This window comes from Myotis myotis, unplaced genomic scaffold (genome assembly GCF_014108235.1).
Source record: "Myotis myotis isolate mMyoMyo1 unplaced genomic scaffold, mMyoMyo1.p scaffold_m19_p_5, whole genome shotgun sequence".
Lineage (NCBI taxonomy): Eukaryota > Metazoa > Chordata > Mammalia > Chiroptera > Vespertilionidae > Myotis > Myotis myotis.
In genome coordinates this window covers 99,807,627-99,829,277 of record NW_023416357.1, presented here as the reverse complement: position 1 = coordinate 99,829,277, position 21,651 = coordinate 99,807,627, and the positions used below count along the sequence as shown (strand labels likewise).

The window sequence follows — 21,651 nt, the reverse complement described above, 5'->3', positions numbered from 1 at the left end:
TAACAACAAAAACAAATGGGGCACTTATTTGCCAGGAATGACTGCTGACTCCCTGGGCAATGCCACATACCCTCCTGTTCCTTCAAATCCCCCTGTCTGTGCTTAAGAACAGTTTGTGTGGTGGCCATTTAACAGAGGCCCTTGGAAGGGGGATGGTGCTTCCTGTGGGCATAACCAACAGTTCGTTCGTGGTATCAGTTTGTAGCACTGAGTTTGTGCAGGGTGCTGCAGGAAGCCACCACTTGCCAATACTGTCAGTGCACCAAGGAACGTGAAGGCCGATGGAACTTGGGCATTAGCAGGGTTGATGCAGTGTTGAGATAGTGGTGGCTCAAGGCAGTTCCCTAACCTGATAATCCTTTTACTGTTTACCAAACTTTACCTTTGATATGCCTGTATGCATTGCTAAAGGGCAAATGTGTATTCAAGTAAATAAAAAGCGGACCAGCCAGAGGTCAGTGTCTCTTCACGAAAGAGAAACCTCCTGGCCCCAATGCCTTCTAAATTCGTATTTCTTGTATAGCATTTTCATTTGTGCGTCGGCCCCTCCTTCAGATCCTGAACCCAGGTTGCAGCAGGGTCCAGGTTGAGGAAGAGGCAGGGAGAATGAGAGGTGTTGTCCCTGTCTTCCAGAAGCTTACAATCAAGTTGGGGAGACAGGTGTTATAATCACAACGAAACCCAAAAACCTAATTACAAAGTGTCACCAATGGTGTACAGAAAAGTCTAGGGGACTGTGGAAGTACAGAAAATCAGACCCAATGAAGGAGTCAGGGAACATCTCTCCAAGCAAGCCGGGAGGAGGTGGAGTTAATGGAACCAGAGGCAAAGGAGGGGAAGGGAAACAGCAGAGTGGTATATATAAACAGGTGGTCCATAACTGAAAAGCTCCCATTATAGACTCCCAATTGGTACAGGATTCTAAGGCAGGAGGAAGTTAAAACAAGGCCCAACAGTGTGGGTAATTTGTAACCCGCTTGTAAATAATAAACCCTTACCTTCCTCAGCCAAGGATACTTGAGAGCAAATGGTTAAAAGCCTCCCTAACAAGAGATAGAGGAAGGTGGGGAAAAGGGGAAAGGAAAAAAAGGCAGTTTTACTCCCTAAGCAGAAAAGCCAGCAGTCTTGAAGCTTGGCAAGTTAAAGTTGCCAGGTGTTTTTCTCATGAATTCTGGAGGGCCACAACAAACTAAAAAGAGACCTTGAGAATTAACCTGTACCAAAATATTCAACAAAGGATTTTTGAAATCTATAGACAGGAGGGTATATAAGGCCTCGGACCCTCACCCAACTCACTCTTCAGATTGGCTGAGAGCCCATCTGCACTTCACATGCTAGATGTACAGGTTGCTTGCTTTGCCTTTTCAATAAAGGTGCATGCTTTAATAGATCGACTTTTCATAGCGCAAAGTTTATATGAGAAGACAAGGATGGAGGTTGGGGACAGCCCTCTCCCACTGACTCAGGGGGCTGTCTGGTATCACCTCTCTGGTGTCAGTGAGAAGTGTCTCTAACACAATGACTTGGCTTTCTCTAGCTCACACCACCTCCACCCTCAGAGGTTGCCAGCTAGCTCAGCAGGCCCTTGGGCTGCCAAGTTCTAGCACTGGCAGAATTGGGAAATCCTGAATGCAGCCCATTTTCCATCACCCTTTCTGATGGAAGGAGGATGAGAGCGCCAATCCCTCTCAGACAGCATCACATGTGCCTGTGAACCATTTATTTTTACACTTGAACACGGGTGTATCTGATGCCTTGGGAATTTTAAATATTTCAAAAACAGGACACAGAAAGGACCAGAAAGCAGATCTTGTTTTCCCATCTGTCTCCTCCCACCCAGCCCTGCACTTTCCTCCCTGATCAGTATTACAACTCAGAGCTGTGTATCAGCCTAAGCCCCAAAAGTCCACAGGAAGGCTTGTGCCCTGATGTCACAGGCTAAGCTAGAAGGGCAGAATCCGCCCCACTAGAACTGTCTCACACCAGCCAACAGGCTCTCTAACTTTCTAGAATCTGTTTTCTCACCTGTGAAATGGCAGCAGCAGCCCTTGACCCACAGAATTGTGCTGCGGCACAAGTGAGGTCGTGTATGAAGAGCACGTAGCTCAGAGCCTGTCACAGTGTTCAACAGATACAAATCATTGTTTGCATTACTTATATTTGTGGAGACACATGTAGAGCATGAGAAAGTTAGTACACAAGAGAAAAAGAAGCAAGAGATTATATAGGTTGCTCTTAATCAGAAGCAAAATCAAAAGGCATGTAGGTCTCAAAAGAATGGTTCTAAACTAAAAAGCAGTAAGATTTCTAGGAACTAAGATGATGATGACAATACTATTATACAATTCATATCACGCTAAATTCCTGTCAAAGCCTTGGCAAACCACTCTGACTCCCATGAGAGAGCTCCAACAGCACCTGGGCCACAGCAGTGCAGGTTATTACGACTGGTCCAGAGAACAGTTTTGCTACATTCCTTTTTACTCACTTCCATTTCCAGGCATTTGTCCTAGAGATAAATGAACCTGTGAGCAAAGATTCACATGTGTGACTCAGTGGTTGAGCACTGACTCATGAGTCAGGAGGTCAGGGTTCGATTCCCAGTCAGGTCACATGCCTAGGGTTGTGATCTCCAGTGATTCTCTCATCATTGATGTTTCTATCTCTCTCTCCCTCTGAAATCAATAAAAACATATTTAAAAAAATTTTTTTAAGTATTGTTTTGATGTTCAACCAAAGGGACAAGTTAACCATCTGGTTTACTCATACAATATAAATGTATTCACCCCTGCAAAAAATAATATAGATCTGTTTTTACTTACTGAAAGCTGGTTTTGATACAGCACTGAGTGAATAAGTTACAGGACAGTGAAAGCTAGGAAAACTCCAGGGCAAGAGGAATAGGGAAACTGAGACAGGAAGGTTAAAAACAAGGCCAAACAATGTGAGCAATCTGCAGCCAACTTGTAAATAACAAGCCATTATCTTCCCCAAACCAAGGACACTTGAGCGCAAATGGTTAAAAGCCTCCCTAATTAGAGAATGCAAGAAAGGAGCAGGGAAAGGGGAAAGGAAAAAAGGGCAGTTTTATTCTCTAAGCAGAAAAGCCAGCAGCAGTCTGAGGCTTGGCAAGATTAAATTGCCAGGTGCTTCTTATGAATTCTGGGAAGGTCACAACAAAGGAAAAAGGGACCTTGAGAATTAACCTGTACCAAGGTATTCAACAAAGGAATTTTGAAACCTACAGACTGCACGTGGGGGGTGGGAAGGTTGACACCCCTAACCCCCCGCCCCCCCCCCCCCCCGCATTGTTCAAGAGTTAACTGTATATTACACACCAAATGTTAAGAGTGGTTTTCTCTGGAGAGTGGGATTTTAGATGATTTCTTTATATATAAACACACATACAGAAACTTTTTATTTATGTGTAGTTTCCAATGTTTCTAGTATGGTCAGCTCCTTTGACGTTCCTTCCTCAAAATGGTCACTATAATTGTGCTAAGTTTATGTGTATTCCTCCTCAGTCCAGAAGGGTGACTCTAACTATAATCTGTTTTTTCCCCACAGGAAAAGAAATGCTCCCAGGAGCACTGGCTGTTTGCTCATTTTCCTCTCATAAGATGGTGTGTGGTCTTTCCATTGCTTCCATATGAGTTTGGTAGCATGAGTTGGTTCTCTGTACCAGGTCACCTCCCAGTGTTCCAGTAAAACTGAGGGTCTAGACCTGTTGTTGGACCATAAAGGCCATCGAAGGTAGTTCTAGCCCAGGGGTGGGCAAACTTTTTGACTCGAGGGCCACAATGGGTTCTTAAACTGGACCGGAGGGTCGGAACAAAAGCATGGATGGAGTGTTTGTGTGAACTAATATAAATTCAAGTAAACATCATTACATAAAAGGGTACGGTCTTTTTTTTTTTTTTAGTTTTATTCATTTCAAACGGGCCGAATCCAGCCCGCCGGCCGTAGTTTGTCCACGGCTGTTCTAGCCTCAGAGACCCTAGTGGAGAGCCAACAGGTCACCTGGCAGACAAGAGCAGGTAAGAAAAACCCAACAGACACAAAAAACCTGAGACTAATGAGGTTACAGGGCTTGCCACTAGCTGGAGCCAGTGCTAGGAGTACAATTCAGGCCTTCAACTTGTCATTCAGCCACCTCCTCCCGCCCTCAGGGCTGCCTCTCTGGCAGGATGGGACTCAGGAGCTTGGTTCTGTGTTCTACTGCTGGCACAGAAGGAGGAAGTACATACAGACAGGAGAGGATGAGGAGTAAAGGATGGAAAAACAGATACAGCTGCACCCACCAGTGAATAAACAAGTCATCTGCACCTGTTGGACAGGCAGAACTTAGTAACTAAACGACGAACTAATTTTAGAATTGCAACGAGTTGAGTCTAAACAACACTACTTAGGCAATCAAAACAGAGCCCTGAAAAGAAAAAATCCTTACCGCTGCCTTCAGGAAGCTGACACAAAACAAACTTTGGATTGACTCTATTTTCATCAGTTAGCGGAGATCATGACATACCATCCTGACCCAGGAAAAGTGCAAGGCCTTTTAGTGCAGCCAAGCCACGTGGCTGCTACACAGTCCCTGCCACCCAGTTGGAAGAGTCTTATTTCAGACACAAATGCCTGTTGGCCTAGCTGGCCCAGGGGAGGAGTTCAGCCTGCAGCCAGGCCTTGCCCAAGTCCCCCAGTCCACAGGGGAGAGCAAACCTCTATATTTCCAAGAGAATAGCTTTGTCTTTCAGCCTTCACATGCTCAGAGTTCCCATATATACCTAAATATATATTATAGCCTCCTCATTCCTCTCAGTTCAGTGAGGGCCCTGTCTCTGCATCATTTCAATTCCTAATTTTACAGGGCAATCTCAATTCTTTTTTTAAAAAAATTCACATTCTTTATTATTATTATTTTTGTTCTCACCTGAGGATATTTTCTATTAATTTAAACAAATTTTTTTTTTAGAAAGAGTGGAAGGAAGGGAGGTAGAGAGAGAGTGAGAGAAACATCAATGTGAGAGAGACACATTGATTGATTGCCTCCCACGCGCATCCCAACCAGTGCTGGGGATCAGGGATCGAGCCTGCAACCGATGTATGTGCCCTTGACTGGAATCGAACCTAGGACCCTTCAGTGTGTGGGCTGATGCTCTATCCACTGAGCCAAACCAGCTAGGGCTAATCTCAATTCTTTTTTTTTTTTTTTTTTTTTTTTTTTTTTAAATATATTTTATTGATTTTTTACAGAGAGGAAGGGAGAGAAATAGAGAGTTAGAAACATCGATGAGAGAGAAGCATCGATCAGCTGCCTCCTGCACATCCCCCACTGGGGATATGCCCGCAACCCAGGTACATGCCCTTGACCGGAATCGAACCCGGGACCCTTCAGTCCGCAGGCCGACGCTCTATCCACTGAGCCAAACCGGTTTCGGCATAATCTCAATTCTTTTCAACAAAGTACTGCTGGGTGAAGAATATTAGTTGCAGTAACTTTAGTGGCAGTATGGCATGCTTCTGGATGGAATCGGTCAAAAGAAAAAAGGCCAAAAACTAGTAGGCATGTAGCAGATAAGTAATTATTCCTGGCATTAGATCTCATAATTGCAATGGCTGGATGTGGCCATAAACATCCTTTTAAAGGGAACACAGTAAGAAGTCATGTGACAGGACCGATGAAAAAACACACAAAGATAAGTAGAACAGTCCAGTGGCTTCACTCAGGTACCAGGGGTGCTCAGTTGGCCTGCACTGCCAATCACATGGGCTGGTGTCTGTAACAAGGACATGAAGTCCACAAGGTGAGAGGGAAGAGTGGGAACAAATCTAATCAGTATTTTAAATTATGTTACAAGAACTAATATATGGAAGCTCAACTAAATTCATATCACTCTAAAGCAGTGGTTCTCAACCTGTGGGTCGCGACCCCTTTGGCGGTCAAACGACCCTTTCACAGGGGTCACCTAAGACCATCCTGCATATCAGATATTGACATTACGATTCATAACAGTAGCAACATTACAGTTATGAAGTAGCAACGAAAATAATTTTATGGTTGGGTCACAACATGAGGAACTGTATTTAAAGGGCCAGAAGGTTGAGAACCACTGCTCTAAAGGAACATCTGACCTGAAGAGTCTATCCCTGCCTGTTGGGATAGAACTATTTTGGATTTTCTCCTTGGAAAAATGGGAGCTCACGTTATATTTGGGACTGCCTTATTTTTAGCCACGTGTATATTGCTCTATGAGTCATACATCCGACCACCTTTCAGGCTGGAAACGTCATTAGGAATCACAAAGTCCAATGTCTCAGCTGACATTCATTTAGTCTTCTAAACACTTACTAAGCACCCTCCAAAGGCAGGACCAGGTACATGCTGAAATAACAGTGGGCAAGGCAAGCGCCCCCCCGCTGCTCCATGGCTACAAGAGATGTCCTGAATCACGCCCAATGCCCCTTCAGCTACACCTATCTCTGCCTTGTCTCTTTTTTTCACACATTCACCAAATGTTTTTCAAAACTGCTTAAGCAGGATTTTACTAGTACACTTCCAACCAAATTCTTTGCACAGTGTTATTCCATCGTGTGAGTTTACATGGATTCCATGCACCCAGAACAAAGAGAGAAAAAAACACTGAGATGATCTGACCAGTCCCGATTTTATCTCAGAGAGGACAGGGCTCAGAAGGAGAACAGAACGAAGGAGCACACACGCTGTCTCCTCAGGGGAAATGTCAGTGCCTCTGCACTCACAGGCCACTCAAGGACTTTATGAGATAGACCAACTGACTTTAGAACCTAATTACTGAACATTCCGTTGGGAATTCAACTCTGTATTCAAACTGTGTTTTCCACACTTGGAGCGATGGAGCACAGACAGACCATGGTCCCTACACCTCTGCACTATACCAACATCTGCCTTAATGGACCTTCCACGGGGAAGGGGGCTGTAAAACACAGCAATTGGTCAAACATACAGCACATCAGATAGGGAGGCTCGCTGTGGAGGAACAAAAAGCAGGAAAAGGAGTGCTGTGGCCTGCTGTTTTAAGGAGGGAGCGTTTCTCTGAGCAGGGAACATTCAGGCAGATGGGGCAGAGGTGAGGAGCAAGTCTTGTGTGAAGCTGTGGAAAGAGAAGCTAAGTTCAGCACGGGGGCTGGGTAGAGTGGATGCCAGGAGAATGTGAGGAGCTGAGGGAGAGAGGCTTAGCGGGCGGCTCAGGGTGATGTGCCAGGTTCTCAGCTACTGAAGGACACCCACCTTTACTCCGAGAGAGCTGTGGGCCTGAGAAATGGGGTTGTCCCATGGCTCTCCACATCCTGCACTGTGCCTAGTGGACTAACATGACTCCCTAAGAGTCCTGGTATCAATAGGTGGCTGCTGGAGGTGGGGAAGCCTCCAGGGTGTGGCCACCACCAACAGCAGGCACAGCTTCCCTTTGGCCAGTTTGACTGGGGCTACACTCGGGGGGAAATGGGTCACAGCGTGACCTTCGTGCTCCCCAGGAGAATCAGGTAAACATACATGTAACCTGACCTGTCCACATTGGACAGACACTGTAGCCTGAACAGCAGGCAGCATAGCATATGGAGGAGCCCTGTTTGTTATCACTACTTCCGTCACCATGATGCATGTCTGAGTGGCCTTCCAGACTTTTCTCTGCACCTTAATCCTTGACCTGTCAGCAAGTATTATTAATGTCATGGTTCAAAAAGCTCTCAGATCCACTATCTCATCTGCTGGTCAGGTAAAAAGGAGAAAAGTCTGGACTTGGCCTCTCTCTACCACACTGCACGCCAGCCTCCCTAGACTGTAACTTGCCCGTCTCCAAACTAAATCCCTCTCTGCCCACATCAATGGGCCCTCCACAGATCATTCTCTCAGCCTCCAAACACTCTCCCACCCTCTATCCAGCAAACCTGACTTTTTCCTGTAATCCCTGCCAGGAAATCTTTCATCCCTCACTCTTCCCCATCAGAGAACACTGGGACTCTCCCACTTGTATCAGCACATGGCACATGGTTGTTAAATAAGCAAATCCGTGAGGTTTGGGGTTAAATTAACTAGGGTTTCTATGCTATTATGTCTAATCCAAATGCCCACTCCCCATAGCCTTTGGGCCAGAACAGAGCCTCAGCGGAGATGCAGTCCATGCTTCCTGATGAAAGTGCTTTTGTTTATGGCCAAAAATTCAGACAAGAAAAAAGAACACACCCTTTCTTGAGTCACAGTCAACTCCATGGAGCAGTTTTCACAATGGGGCTGGGAGAGCACACATTTCGCGCAGCCCCTGCTGTTTCAGGGGAGCAGGGTCTGGAGCCCTGCTCCCCATTCTTCAGCCTCAGGCAAGTCAGTCAGTAGCTCGGCTGCTTCTTGCCAGTGCTACCTCCCGCAGCCACTGTGCTGACTACCCAGGGAGAACGCTTACAAAGGGCGCACACTGCAAATGAAATTTCATTCCCTGCTGCTTCCCCAACCTGTAAATTTTAAGGCTACTGCTCTTAATGCTAATTAAAACTAGGACAGCCATATTTCACTTCTTCCTGAATTAGTAAGGGGGTAGGATCTCCTCAGACCCCACCCAGGGAAACCGCTCCATACTTCTTCACCACCTTCTACCTTCTCTGGCCTCCAGCTCTCCTTGAAGGAAAAACGCAGACACTGGAATAGATCTGAATTCAGACTGAACAACACTTACTGAACACATTACGTATCTAGCATGTTCACAGTTTTTACTGGACCCTCATGACACCTCCTTGTGGTAAAAATAAATGGTGCTGGGTCACCCAATAGACAGACATGTAGGAGTTCATAGCACCCACAGATCGGAAGCACCAAAATGGTGCTGAGAAATGTCTTCTGGAAAAATTATGCCACCAAAACCACATCATAACTGTTTTCATGGGAGGAATCAGAATGTCACTGACTTCCTTACCCTGCAATGCATGGTTCTGTACTTCGCCTAACATTAGGGGACCCTAGTCTTTTCAGCACGTACAGGGGATACAGGTCTTCATCTGGCCTGGGCGTTGCTTTGCACCTTTCACAGATGTACCAAGTGAGACTCTGGGAGGGCAAATGCCTGTCACACAGCTTGGAAGTAAGAGAAAGGCCTCCAGTGTGGTCTGCCAAATCTGGGCATTTCTGGTCCCAGGACCCCACCATTATCACCAGAACCTGCTGACTCACCGAGTAGTGGGAGGGGGCGGGTCTGCAAGCTCAGGAGTGACCTACCTATATGTCCCTAGGTGGTTGGCCCTCTCAGGGGGAGGGGTTCTGACCCAGGGTTCGGCCCAGCACCCCCTCTCCTCTGCAGCACTAAATTGCAATGCAGGGAGTTGTCTTCCCAGGAATTATCTGGGAGAGTCCTGATTGTGTAGAGATGAGGAAACGGAAGCCCTTTGTGGGATCACACTTCCATTCTGTGAATTCCATTTCCAAGTCCCCTCATGGGGCACAATAAACATCATGCCACCACTGCTGGCCTGGCTCTCCTCTCTCCTCCCACTAAGGACCAACATTTTCTGTAGGAGTTCCTAGTGCTTGCTACCTTCTCAACAGCAAGACTTCATTCCTCCACGCAAGGACAGAAACATCAATATAAGATGCCATAACTTTAACAGCCACACTTCTCTGTGTCCTCTATAAGTAAAAATATGCTTCTGAAAGTGGAGGTGAATTTTCTCAGGACCTGTCTCTTCTCTCCCACTCAGACAATTAAAGAGGGTTAGGGTTGGTGTCTGTGGCTATGGAACAAAGTACCTGGGCCCAAGGGACTCAAAGCTCATCAACCAAGCTACACAGCCCTGCTCCCCTAGAGCAGTGGTTCTCAGCCTTCCTAATGCCGCGACCCTTTAATACAGTTCCTCATGTTGTGGTGACCCCCAACCATAAAATTATTTTCGTTGCTACTTCATAACTGTATTTTTGCTACTGTTATGAATCATAATGTAAATATCTGATAGGCAGGATGTATTCAGGCGACCCCTGTGAAAGGGTTGTTTGACCCCCTAAAGGGGTCGCGACCCACAGGTTGAGAACCGCTGCCCTAGAGCTTTAGAAAACATACCAAACCAGCAGGTTCAAACTGGGCCAGCTTACAGTATAAAGAGCAGAAACAGAGTATGGAAGCTGATGACATAAATCCATTACTGCTAACATGATCTGCTAGGGCCATCAGGGCACATTCCATTAGCTCCCCCTCAAAACAATTTTGGTCCCTTAAGTATTAGTCTGTCACACAATCCATGTGTGTGCTCTTCAGGTGATTTAAAATTGCCAGTTTAAAACCTTTGTAAGAGCCATGTAAAACTTTCCTGGCCCTAGTTGGTTTGGCTCAGTGAATAGAGCGTCGGCCTGGGGAATGAAGGGTCCCCAAATTCAATTCTGGTCAAGGGCATATGCCCAGGTTGCAGGCTCCATCCCCAGTAGGGGGCATGCAGGAGGCAGCCAATCATTGATTCTCTCTCATCACTGATGTTTCCATCTCTCTCTCCCTCTCCTTTCCTCTCTGAAATCAATAAAAAGATATTAAATAAATAAATAAAAATGTTAAAAAGGATCCCTGGACTTGGGTAAAGACATTAAAAGAAAAAGAAAAAAGAAAAGAAAGAAAGAAAGAAAACTGAAAACTCTTTCCTGGTTCCAGAGGCCCATCCGTGGAAAAACCTCCAGCTCCTCAGGGATGGGAGACAAGACAGATTTTTCAAACACCCAGGGCTTATGTTAATTCCAAGACTCCACTTAATTACAAGCATGATTATTTGGGAGGAAACTAAACTGTTTACAACTTCGACACGCATAAAAAAATAAGATGGACTGCTGGATGGTTAGATTTATGATGAAAATATGGTCCAATGTTCCACATTCTAGATGGTGTTCACTGTAAAATTTCTTCAACTTTTCTGTATGTTTGAAAATTTTTCCTAATGAAATGTGCAGAGAGCAAGGCAGAGCTGGCATACCTATTCTCCTTACCCAACTCCTAAGTCAGCCCTGGGGGAAGAAACAATGTACCAATACACACTGCCCTGCCCAGCAGCAGGCCCCAGAATACACACAAACTGGTCTAAATGCGATGTCCCGGCTTCTCCATCCTCCTCACTCTAGGCCGGAGGCTCTCAGCCGCAGGTGTGCCTGAGGATTACCTGGGAGCTTATCCCACAACTGCTGAGTCTGGAGCTCTAGGAGTGGCCCCAGGAACCGTCCCTTTCCACGAGGGCCCCCGTGATTCTGACGCAGAGGATCCCAGGCCCACACTCCGAGAAGCTAACAGCTGCTTGCTCTTCACCTGACACCTGTGGAGAGGCCTCCTGGGAACACGTAGAGGAAAACTCACACACACACACACACACACACACACACACACACACACCCATAAACAAGGGCCCAACCCCGAGCTCACGTGACCCGCGAGTTCAACTGTACCAAAACCCTAGATGGCATGAAGCTGGGCCCAAAGCCATGCAGGTCACTGTCTCCCAAACCTGTCCCGGCGCGCGCGGCCGAGAGTGGGTGCAGGGATTCCCTGATGTTGGTGAGCCAAGGCGCAAGGGAGGCAGAGCAAGGTCACCCACCAAGGAGCCCTGCAGGGACTTCTTCGTCACCCGGACTCCCTTCACAATCCCCTTTCCCTGCGAAAACAGCCATCGCGGAAAACCGGACAGGCATAGGATGTGGGAGCTGTAATAAGCGCGACGCCGCGGAGCGGGCCAGCAGCCCCAGAGAGTCCCTGCGCCCGTCCGCCCGCCCGCCTGGCCTGGCTAAGCTGTCACTGCAGCCCCGCGGGTGGCCACCAACCCTGCGATGGTACAACGTCAAAACCCCAGAACCGCTCTGGGTCGCATCAGCGTCCTGGAAGCAGGCGACGGACCCGCTGCGCCGACCCCCGGGGGCCCTTTACCTCGAGAGGCCGGGCGCGCTAGGCCGAGCAACGCTGAGACAGGCCGCTTCCAGCGCTCAGAGGACCAGACCCTTAGCCCCGAAGGGATTACGCGCCCACAGCCCCTCGCCCGCCAAAAGGCCTCTGGGAAATGTAGTCCATCCGTGCACCCGAGGTGCAATTTGCGCACCACGGTGACTACAGTGTCCACCATGCAACGCGCGAACGCCGCGGGCGCCGGCGGCAAGGGGGCTCGGCCGGCCGAGGTCATCCCCCGCCCCCGCCCCCCCCCCCCCCCCCGCCCAAGGGGCGTGAGCGCCCAGCCCTGTTCGCGGAGGGGTCCGGGGGAAGCTGATTCCAGTGGCCGAGGCGACTCACCGTTTTCTTGGCACCTGCGGCAGCTGCAACAGCAGGAACAGCCACTTTCACAGCTTGTCAGAAGGCAGGTAGGCTTTGGAGAAAGGCCGAGACTGGCGGCGTCACGTAGAGGGGCGGGGCCATGAGGTCAGCGCGTGGGCGGGGCTGGGCGACACGTGCCAAGCCCTGGCGAAGGCCTATTTAAACAAGGCATGAGTTTGATATGCTTGTGTCTAGTGAAGTGACTAGCATGAGTGAGTGGAATGTAGGGATGGACCCCATTAGCTCTCTTTCCTTTCTCCCGCCTGCATTTCAGTTTGGGCGCTATACATTCTGTAGATATGCATAGAATGGAGAAGATTTTTGTTGCCTGGTATGCACTTTCCCAACTGAGATTAATAAGGCAACACTGTAACAGAGTCTAACTTATTGTTCAAGCGCTAATACTGGAAACAAGTGTCATTTTTGTTTATGTTTAGTGTAATGTTTTTCTCATTCTTATGTTTTTTGGTTGGTGATTTTGCTGTTTAAAATGGTTCCCGTCCTGCTCTAGCTGGTTTGGCTCAGTGGATAGAGCATCAGCCTGCAGACCAAAGGGTCCTGGGTTTGATCCTGTCAAGGGCACCTACCTTTGTTGCAGGCTCCTCCTGGGCCAGGCGCATGGAGGATGTAACCAATCTATGTGTTTCTCTCACATCAATATTTCTGTCTTTCCCTTCTTTCCCTCTCTCTTCCACTCTCTCTAAAAATCAATGGAAAATCAGGTGAGGATTAAAAAATATTAATAAATAATAGAATATGGCTCCCATCAAGGCCAGGTGGTTCAGTGGGGTGGAGCATCCTCCCCTACACCAAAAGGTTGAGGGTTCAATCCCAGTCAGGGGCACGTACATAGTTGAGGGTTCAATCCCTGGTCTGACATGTAAGGGAGGTGACCCATGCATGTTTCTCTCTTTCACCTTCTCTCTAAAAATCAATAAAAACACATCCTAGGGCCGGGCCTGGCTGGCCTGGCTCATTGGTTGAGTATCGACCTATGAACCAGGAGTTCACAGTTCATTTCCCAGTCAGGGCATATACCCAGGTTGCCCACTCAATCCCCATTGTGGGGTGTGCCATTGGGTGTGCAAGAGGCAGCCAATTGATGATTCTCTCTCGTCATTAATGTTTCTCTTTCTCTCACTTTCCCTACCTTGATTTCTCTGAAATCAATAATATCCTATATAATAGCCAAAACCGGTTTGGCTCAGTAGATAGAGCGTCAGCCTGCAGACTGAAGGGTCCCAGGTTCGATTCCGGTCAAGGGCATGTACCTGGGTTGCGGGCACATCCCCAGTAGGAGGTGTGCAGGAGGCACCTGATCAATGCTTCTCTCTCATCGATGTTTCTAACTATCTCTCTCCCTTCCTCTCTCTGTAAAAAATCAATAAAATATATATATATATTTTAAAAATAATAATATCCTATATAATAAAAGGCTAATATGCAAATCAACCGAACGGTAGAACTCCTGGTCGCTATGACACGCACTGACCACCAGGGGGCAGACACTCAATGCAGGAGCTGTCCCCTGGTGGTCAGTGCACTCCCACAGGGGGAGCACCGCTCAGCCAGAAGCCCTGAGCCAGGCTCACCGCTGGTGAGCACAGGCAGTGGCAGGAGCCTCTCCTGCCTCCGCGGCAGTGCTAAGGATGTCTGACTGATGGCTGTCAGTCAGACATCCCCTGAGGGCTCCTGGACTGTGAGAGGGCACAGGCCATGCTGAGGGACCCTGGTGAGTGCACAAATTTTGTGCACCAGGCCTCTAGTATATTTATAAAAAGAATAAAAAATAAAAATAAAATTCTAGGGTGAGGATTAAAAAAAAAAAAGGCTCCCAAGCATAGTGCTGAAGCACTGCCTAATGTTCCAAAGTGCAAGAAAGCTGTGATGTGCTTACAGAGAAAAATGGATGTGTTAGATAAGCTTTCTACAGGCATGAGTTATATTGAGTTCAATGTTACCGAATCAATAATATATATTAAACCAGCATCATTAGATAGAAACACTCATAAAACATGGTTATGTATTGATCCATATGCAAGTGTGACCAGTCTGGCAAGAGCCTTACCCTGTATTTCTCCAGGAGCAGTGGTTCAATATTCTCTAATTCAGTGTTTGTGGCAAATTTATGGACCATAACCACTAATGAGACCAACTGTATTTGATTTGATTAACATTTTAAAGAATCATTCTGATTGCTGTGTTGAGAATGGTTTCTTTAGACCAGCAGTTCTCAACTTGTGGGTCGCCAACCTGTGGGTCACGACCCCTTTGGAGGTCTAACGACCCTTTCACAGGGTCGCCTAAGACCATCGGAAAACACATATATAATTACATATTGTTTTTGTGATTAATCACTATGCTTTAATTATGTTCAATTTGTAACAATGAAAATACATCCTGCATATCAGATATTTATATTACGATTCATAACAGTAGCAAAATTACAATTATGAAGTAGCAACGAAAATAATTTTATGGTTGGGGGTCACCACAACATGAGGAACTGTATTAAAGCGTCACGGCATTAGGAAGGTTGAGAACCACTGCTTTAGACCAAAAGAAGCAATTAGAAAACTGGGAGCTGAAACTGGTTTGGCTCAGTGGATAGAGTGTCGGCCTGCGGACTGAAAGGTCCCAGGTTCGATTCCGGTCAAGGGCATGTACCTGGGTTGTGGGCACATCCCCACTGGGGGATGTGCAGGAGGCAGCTGATCGATGTTTCTCTCTCATCGATGTTTCTGACTCTCTATCCCTCTCCCTTCCTCTCTGTAAAAAAATCAATAAAATATATTTTTCAAAAAAAACCCCCAAATGCCGAAACCGGTTTGGCTCAGTGGATAGAGCGTCGGCCTGCGGACTGAAGGGTCCCGGGTTCGATTCCGGTCAAGGGCATGTGCCTGGGTTGCGGGCACATCCCCGGTGGGGGATGTGCAGGAGGCGGCTGGTCGATGTTTCTCTCTCATCGATGTTTCTGACTCTCTGTCTCTCTCCCTTCCTCTCTGTAAAAAATCAATAAAATATATTAAAAAAAAAACAAAAAAAAAACAACCCAAAAAACAGAAAACTGGGAGACCAGCACATATGTAATTTAATTTTTTTCTACTAGCCATGTTTTAAAAAGTAAAAAGAAAAAGGTGAGTTTAATTTAATATATTTAACAACCCAATATATGCAAAATACTATTTTAATATTTAATCAATATAAAAAAACAATCAGCCCTACCTGGTTTGGCTCAGTGGCTAGAGTGTTGCCCTGCAGACTGAAGGGTCCCGGGTTCATTTCCAGTCAAGGGCACATGCCTGGGTTGTGGGCTCGATCCCCAGTAGGGGGCATGCAGGAGGGAGCCGAGCAATGATGTCTCTTTCATCATTGATGTTTCTCTCTCTCTCTCTCTCTCTCTCTCCTTCCCTCTCCCTTCTTCTCTGAAATCAATAAAAATACATAAAAAACCAAAAATACCAATCAGAGATATTTTACATTCTTTTGCCACACTAAGTCTTTGAAGTCTAGTGTGTTTTTTATACTTACAGCACATCTCATTAGCCACATATGGCTTGTGGCTACCATATTGGACAGGGAAGATATCTATGAAATAATAAAAGTGTAATATGTTAATTAGCCTGGACATCCTTCCGGATGACCTTCCAAACGGAGCGGTGGTTAGAGGGAAGCCCGGGTCCCAGGTGCCAGGCGGAATCTGGTGCCAGCAGCCGGGGGAAGGAAGGCCTACTCTTGCACGAATTTCATGCATCAAGCCTCTAGTAGAATATATATTCCATTGCTGTAAGGAATATATCTTCTATATCTTACAAGCAAAGTCTTGTTCTGGAAATATACAGACTGGAATAAAGCCCAATCTCTGTTCTCAAAGTGAACACAGGTCAGCTAGGGAGACTAATATAATAGCTTGTGCTGAAGACTTCAAAACAAAGTGCTTTGAGAAGTTGAGTGGGGAGCACCCAGAGGAGGGATGCTTCAGAGAGAAGAGGGACATTGAAGTTGGGACTTTAAGAAGAATGTGTAAGAATTCTGTGGATAAGGGCACTCCAAGGAGGGAGAACTGTTTTTGCAAAGTCCCAGAGATATGAAATGCACAATACCTCTGGGGAAATGAAAACTGTTCGTGTGTATGTGTGTGTGTGTGTGTGTGTGTGTGTGTGTGTGTGTGTGTGGTTTGGGTAGCACAATACCTCAGAAACAGAGTATTATTATTTTAAAAAAATTATCTTTATTGTTGAAAGTATTACAGATGTCCCCCCTTTTTTTCTCATTGACCCCCTCCACTGAACCCCCTGAAAACTGTTCTTTATGGCTGGATTGTAGGGTGTGAAATGGGAGTGTAGAGGATGGGAAAAGAGGGTGAGGGTCTTAGAGACCAGTCTATGAAATGTAGCATTTATCCCGTTTGGTAGTGATGGGGAACGTTGAGACTTTTAAGCTGTGATATGACCAGATCTGTGTTTTAAGCAGAGCATTCAGGCAGTGTGAGGAGAGTGGAAATAGGAGGCAGGAAGACCCATTAAGGAGGAGAAAGGACTCTAGGACAGAACCAGGAAAGACCCATAGAGACTGAGAAGAGGGTCAGAGAAGAAGGAGGGCAAAGGGTAGTCCACAGTGTCCCGTGCATAGAGGTCAAGTAGAACAGGACATGCAAACCTTACCATCCCAAAGGCTGTGTAAAAATTTGCTGACCCTCCAGAATCCACCAAATTGCAAAGGGTTTGGGAGCCAGTGAGAGCTTAAAATGTACTGAGATGGAGCTAGGTTCAAGTCTTGGGCCACATCACTATATGACCTTGTTAAAAAATACAGTGGGGCCTTGACTTACGAGTGTCCCAACTAACGAGTTTTTTGAGATACCAGCTCTCTCCGCCAATTTTTTGGCATTGAGTTGACAGAGTAATTTGAGTTAACGAACTCCTTAACGAGCTCGGTCTTGGAACGAATTAAACTCGTAAGTCAAGGCCCCACTGTACTTCAATTTTCTAACCACAAAATGGGAATGAAGATAATGCCAGCTTCATAGGGTTGTTGTGAGGATGGAATGGCTGACTGCAGTTAGTTCTCTTTACATGGTGCTTGGCATGTGCTGGCACTCATGGTTGTTTTATTAGTATTTGTTATCTTTTAAGTGCTCTCGGCCTCAGTTCCCTCCCTTACAAAAAGAGCTGCCATTTCCTGCTTGCTGTTAATAGGAATCAAAGAAGAAATGAGATGATAGATTTGTATTTGCACTTAAAGCTAACGGCAAATGTTCCCCAAAAGATTAAACGTGACTCATCATACATTCTACTCCTAGGAATAAGTCCAAGAGAATGGAAGCATGTACACATGAAAACCACAGCATTTGTTCATATTTGTAACATGAATGTTCACATTCACTAATGCCAAAAACATCACAACACCCCATCAATTGTGGTTTATCCATACAATGGCATATTGTTCAGTCATAAAAAGGAATGAAGCTTGGGGATCCTTTCCTCCTCCCCATGTGGGAGTCTGTACTTGTTCTTTAATAAATTTCTACCTTTGCTATTAAAAAAAAAAAAAAGGAATGAAGCTCTGACACTTGCTACAACATATGACGAACCTTGGACACATGATGCTCAGTGAAAGAAGCCAGGCACATAAAACTACGTACTGTATGATTCTATTGACATGAAACGTTCAGAATAAGCAGATCCATAGAGACAGAAAGATTAGTTGCTGCCTAGGCCTGGGGGAAACGGGCGGCGGGGGGTGACTGCTAACGGGTGAGGGTTTTTCTTTTTGGGGTGATGAAAATGTTTTAAAATTGATTGTCATGATGTTTGCACAACTCTGTGAACATACTAAAATGGGTAAATGTGAATTATATTTAAGTAGTTCAAAAAACAAAAAATAGGGAGAGGCTGTACCCAAAGCAACTTGGAAGAATTCAGACACATGATGAATAAGGCAAGCAACTCTGTGTAGAGAGGGGGTGGTCTTATCCACGTTATTTGCATGTTATTTGCTGTAAAGCCTCCTGGGGCTCATCTGAGACCAGAAGCCCACGACTGTCCCAGGAAGTGTCACTGGCCGTCTTGTTTTGTAACTGCTGTGTTTTCCTGGAGAGTGTTCACTTTCTATAGTCACCTCCCCTCCGCACAAACATGCACACGTGGCTCCTTCCATGTCACCTGCCTCCTCCCTGGCCTCCGAGACTCACACCTGTACTACAAAGCCAGCTGCCCTTTATTTTTAGTCCGGATTTTAACATAACTGGGGCACTGGAGCACCTTAGGCCCAGCACACCTTCAGTGACAGGTTTCTTTGCACCTGGACAGGTTTTTTTTGCCACCAGCGCATCCTCCTGCGCAGGATGAACACTGTTTGCCTTAAATGGGGCTGGTCCACGAGGTTCCTGAGAGCTGTTTGTCTCCCAGGTTGTGCAGAAAACTGCCCAAAGGTCTTAGCTGGTTTTACTCAGTGGATAGCGCATCGGCCTGCATCCTGAAGGGTCTCGGGTTCGATTCCAGTCAAGGGCTCATGCCCTGGTTGCAGGCTTGATCCCCAGTAGGAGGCATGCAGGAGGCAACCAAACGGTGATTCTCTCTCATCATTGATGTTTCTATCTCCTCTCCCTTCCTCTCTGAAATCAATAAAAATATATTAAGAAAGAAAGGAAGGAAGGGAGGGAGGGAGGAAGGGAGGAAGGAAGGAAGGAAGGAAGGAAGGAAGGAAGGAAGGAAGGAAGGAAGGAAGGAAGGAAGGAAGGAAAAAAAATTGCCCAAAGGTGGGGAAGGGGGGCCCTCCTCCATTCTCTCTACAACGAGTGCCATCTGCTGGCAAAACGATGGGACAGGGGACATGGCGAATTCTTTTGTTTACCTTCTTGGCTTGGAGTCCACATTACAGAGGGCTGGGGGTAGTGTTCATCCGTCTAGTTTAGTTCTCTTTGGCCAGAATTTAAATTAGGCCTAATGGATAAGGCATTGGCCTCCTAAATCAGGCCTGATTCTTACATTGAGACCTATAAGGAAAAGGACACGTATTTTCAGTATTGAGCTTGATACATTTTCACGAACCTCACTTATTAGTGCAGCCAGTACCAGGCTAAGAAGACACAGAGTGTGACCATCCTCCCAGCAGCCTCCTCTGTGCCCCCTTCTAATCACTGTCCTCCCACCAGGAGTCACTAGACCAACTCCTACGAAATAGATTTGTTTTGCCTTTTTTTATATTTTCTGTTACAGGTTGGAGCCAGTTGGAGCATACAGTGTGCAGCTTTTGTAATGCAACATTCCAGGTTACTAAAGGGATTCCGTCCCCTGGGGCAGAGCCTGAGCATCATGAAGGGTAAGTCTCTCCTCCCACAATCCTCTGCCTCCTCCTTAGCCCCTTCCTTCCCCACGTCCTTCCATCAGGCTGATTCATCATTGGCTTGAAAGCTTCAAACAAAATCGTGGTCATTTTGGGAGTTTCAGTTAGCATCCCTGAGCACTGACCTTGTGCCATGCACCAGGGTAGACACTTTACACACATTCCTCTCTTCATTCCCTCTGGGAGCCTATGACTTTTACCTAAAGCTGAATGGAGGATGTAGCATGTTTAGAGGTGCAGAGCCAGTGGCTAGCAGACCCCAGCTCTTGTGATTTGACTGATGGTCTCCTGACGGCTCAAGTTGCTCTCCAAAGCTGATGTGAGGCCGAAACCGGTTTGGCTCAGTGGATAGAGCGTCGGCCTGCGGACTGAAAGGTCCCAGGTTCGATCCCGGTCAAGGGCATGTACCTGGGTTGCGGGCCCTTCCCCAGTGGGAGATGTGCAGGAGGCAGCTGATCGATGTTTCTCTCTCATCGATGTTTCTAACTCTCTATCTCTCTCCCTTCCTCTCTGTAAAAAAATCAGTAAAATATATTAAAAAAAAAAAAAAGCTGATGTGAGGCAGCACATACGAGGTGAGAGGAAGCTGTCATGCTCAGGCTGTTCTTTGCAAAAATCTGTCTTTACACCCAGCACAGGACAGGAAGGAAGCCCGCCACCCCCTGTGGAATCCACGTTGTTGGATCATTGATTTGTTTGAATTGTTGCAGATTCCCAAACCTTTGAAACAGAGTAGCACTCTTAACAGAAGCGTACAAGGTGATGCATATTCACCAAATGAACACACCAATGTGTCCATTCCCAGCAACTCTGCCTCATGCCATCTTCGAAGCAAGAGGTTTCCCCAGAGTCACCACGCTCCTGACTTCTAACAACAAAAATTAGTTTTCTCCTCTTTTGTACTTATAGAAATGGATTCATATAGGATGAGCTCTTTTGTATATGGCTTCCTTTGCTCAGTTTTATAACTGTGAACATCATCCATACTGTTACACATAGTTGTCAATATTCATTCTCATTGCAGTAGGATAATCCATTATGTGAATACAGCACAGTTTGTCTGTTTTGCTGTTCAGGGACATCTGGGTAATTCCCACATGGGAACTGCTGGCTATTATGATATTGCTGTCACAGGCATTCTGGTGCAGGGTATAGCTATATTTCTGTTGGATGTCCATTAAGGGGTGGAAGGCTGGGTCGTAGCGTGTGCATATGTTCAGCCTTGTAGACCTAACCATGTTGTTTCCCCAAAGTGTTCCTGCCAATTTACACTCCACCAGAGCATGTGAGCATTCTGCTGGTCACAGCCTAACCAACACTTGGTATTGCCAGACCTTCAAATTTTAGTGTTAAATGATTCTAAACAGAAACATGAATGATTTCAATGTTAACGCCTATTTTGTAATATTTCTATCATGGCTCATGAGACTTGACAGCTCCTTTGCACCTGTTATCCATTTAGCAAACATTTACCAAGCCCCTACTATTTACTGGACTCTGTGTTCTGGTGCTAAAGAGACAGAGAAGAGGACCAAAGATCTCTGTTCTGGAAGAGCAACTAAGATGGCGGCATAGGTAAACACCGGGAAATTATCGCCTCACACAACAATTGAAAATTACCGCAAAGGACTGAGCAAACATCATCCAGAACAACAGGAAGGCTGGCTGAGTGTAAATTCCACAACTAGAAGGAAAGAAAAGCATGCTGAGAGCCAGAGGCGCTGCGGAGGTGAAGTGCAGAAGTACGGCGGCGCGCGAGGAAAGGGGGTGGCGCCTGAGGACGCGGCTGTCTTTTTGAATCACAAACTCCCGACGGCTCTGAACTCCGGTTCCGGGAAGTCTCTGGGGACCCAGGTCTCATACGGGGAGAAGCTGGTCTGTCCGGCAGCGAGCGAACTTGAGGGCGGCTTTCCCTCAGAGGTGCTTGCAGCCGTTACCGGAACACTGAGACGCGCGACTCCGGGCGGAGAATCGGCCATGGCCGCTTTCTCCGCCCTCTGACTCCCTGAGACCCCGCCCC

At 46.6% G+C, this 21,651-nt stretch overlaps 1 protein-coding gene and 1 long non-coding RNA gene across 7 annotated transcripts in view; one reads left to right on the top strand and one right to left on the bottom strand.

Annotated features, from left to right (window-relative positions):
* Window positions 1-12,369, bottom strand: part of CDIP1 (cell death inducing p53 target 1) — a 31,452-nt gene extending 19,083 nt beyond the window's left edge. The window contains exon 1 of one of the 6 annotated variants that reach the window (XM_036308566.1): window positions 12,264-12,369. The gene's annotated coding sequence lies outside the window, so the exon portion shown is untranslated. Of the gene's footprint in view, window positions 1-4,447; window positions 4,904-11,151; window positions 11,636-11,906; window positions 12,038-12,263 lie in introns of those variants that run through there. The other 5 variants (XM_036308571.1, XM_036308564.1, XM_036308570.1 and 2 more) reach the window with 5 other exon arrangements.
* Window positions 12,230-21,260, top strand: LOC118655954. The gene is made up of 3 exons (XR_004967455.1): window positions 12,230-12,331; window positions 19,505-19,607; window positions 21,094-21,260. It is a non-coding gene; the product is annotated as an uncharacterized LOC118655954 (long non-coding RNA).
* The last annotated feature ends 391 nt before the right edge of the window (window positions 21,261-21,651 follow it).